This window comes from Rhea americana, unplaced genomic scaffold (genome assembly GCF_003343005.1).
Source record: "Rhea americana isolate MKP2758 unplaced genomic scaffold, rheAme1 scaffold_253, whole genome shotgun sequence".
NCBI classification, from domain to species: domain Eukaryota; kingdom Metazoa; phylum Chordata; class Aves; order Rheiformes; family Rheidae; genus Rhea; species Rhea americana.
Genome location: NW_028186372.1, coordinates 455,220 through 457,215, shown reverse-complemented (window position 1 = coordinate 457,215; position 1,996 = coordinate 455,220). Strand labels below are relative to the sequence as shown.

The 1,996-nt window shown below is 59.5% G+C and overlaps 1 protein-coding gene across 1 annotated transcript in view; it reads right to left on the bottom strand.

The window, feature by feature from the left end:
• Nucleotides 1-1,996, bottom strand: part of MCF2L2 (MCF.2 cell line derived transforming sequence-like 2) — a 142,353-nt gene that overhangs the window by 64,533 nt on the left and 75,824 nt on the right. The gene's annotated exons all lie outside the window — the stretch shown is intronic.

Genomic DNA, 1,996 nt, shown 5'->3' with positions numbered 1-1,996 from the left:
GCTGCGCGGGGTGCTGCGCGCCTGGGCGGGGGAGGAGAGCCGGAGCCGGAGCCGATTGGCTCGCAGCGCCCAGCGCTCCTATATGCTGCGGGGGAATGAGGCGGCGCGGGGTGCGCGCTGCGCTGCGCGGCCGGGGCGCCGGCTCGGCTCCGCTCCTGCTGTGGCCCTCGGAAGGAAGAAGAGGAGAAAGCAGCTCGCTATCCAGTTTTGTTGGTGAGGCATCGCAATCTGTGCTGGGTGGATTTTTTTTTTCTTCCTCCCTCTGCTGTCTAACCTTGTTCTTTTACAAAGAGCAGCCTGGATGTTGGGTTTGCAGCCTCGTCTTTGTGTAAAGTTGGGTGGTTAAAAATCGCGATTTTTTTTTTTTTAATCTGATTTCAGCGGTTGTAGGAGCCGATCTCTTCRGGGGAGGCGGATGCCTCGCTTTTTCCACATCTCTGGAATTGCAATTCTCTATTTCGGGTAAACAAGTTTTCCAACTGCTTTGTTTGAAAGGTTTCAGCACACACTGGATCCATTAAATCTGTGTACGCGGCTGCCTTGCTCATCTCTGTGAGCAGGGTTACATCGGGGATGGGGATTTCAAATTTCGGTGCTAAACGAGACCTAAACTTCAGCGGGGTTTTAACGCCTCTTTTTGGTAGCCTTTGTGTGTGTGTATACACACACACACACACACACACACATATATATATATATAACCATTGCCCGGAAGCCGGTTATATTTTTAAAACAAAGCAAAAATAAAAAAGTTGAGGAAAGTTTAAAAACTTGAAAGCCTCAGAAACTTTCTGTGGCCTTCAGAGTCTTTCTCTTTCCCTGCGGCGTGGAGGGAAACTCGCAGCTGCTCAAGCGTTGCGGTAAAAGAACCCATTCAAAGTAGTGGCGGTAGAAGAAAATCCTCCGTTGTTCCGGGAGCCCTTCCCGGGTTCCTGCTTTTCCAAATTACTTTTTTGCTACTGGGAAGTTTTCTAGCCGCTGTTCCCACCCAAGTAACTCGCAAATCCGGCTCGGAGCCTCTCCGCGGTGCCCTGGGTTGCAACACAGGACACCGCCCCGAGAGCGCTGCGGCAACCGCCCGGCCCGGCCTCGTTAGCGCCCTAATTAGCGCCCTGGCGGGAGCTGGCAGCCGCCCGGGGCTCGGGACTTTCGGGGGGGGGCCTGCCCGAAGACATCGGCTCGGGAAAACGCCTTAGGGGAAGAGAGCGGCCGGGAACTGCGGTTGCGCCGCCAAAACGACGAGAAACGCCTGCTTGTATAGCCAAAAAAAGGTGTTTTTTCTTTTTTCCTCCCCCCCCACACCCTTCTCCTCCCCGTGCTTTTGGCGGGGCGGGACGCGGGGGGCCGGGCCGGCTCCGCTGCCGCCTTTGTTCCCGCGGGGGCTGCGCGGCCGGACGCGGCCCGCCCGCGTCTCCCTTTGTCCCGTCCCACGCCGGGCTGCTGCGCGGCGCTGCCAGCGCTCCGGACGGAGCGGGGTAACTTGAGTCTTGGCGGCTCGGGGGCCCCCCGAGGAGGCGTTTCGCCCGGGCCGGGCGCCTCCCGTCCGCGCTTCCCAGCGCGCTGCGCCTGCCGCAGCCCGCGCCGCGCCGGGAGGCGGCGCTGGGGTCCGGGGCAGATGCGCGGCCGCGGCCGGGGCCTGCGCGCCGCGGAGCCGCCGCCGGGGAACGCGGCCGGGATGCGGGTCGCGCTGGCCCGGCCTCGCTGCAGGGAGCGTAGGAAATATCTGAGGTTTATCGGGAAAAGCAGCTTGGTTAACTGCCCCTGTGCAAGAGGGAGCGCTGGGAGTTCAGGCCCTCGTGGGGCTGGGAACCGGCCCCGATGCGAGCAACTGTATTAAGTGCCCTGCGATGACTGAAAACTTGGCCACACAAAATAGTAAGGAAGTGAGTCTGTACGTGCTGCTTTTCTGTGCTGGAGCATCTTTATCCAGTAACTGCAGAGCTCCTCTGCCTGAGCACCTCTGCGTGCAAGCACTGAAGTTGGTGTGTGTGTGTGT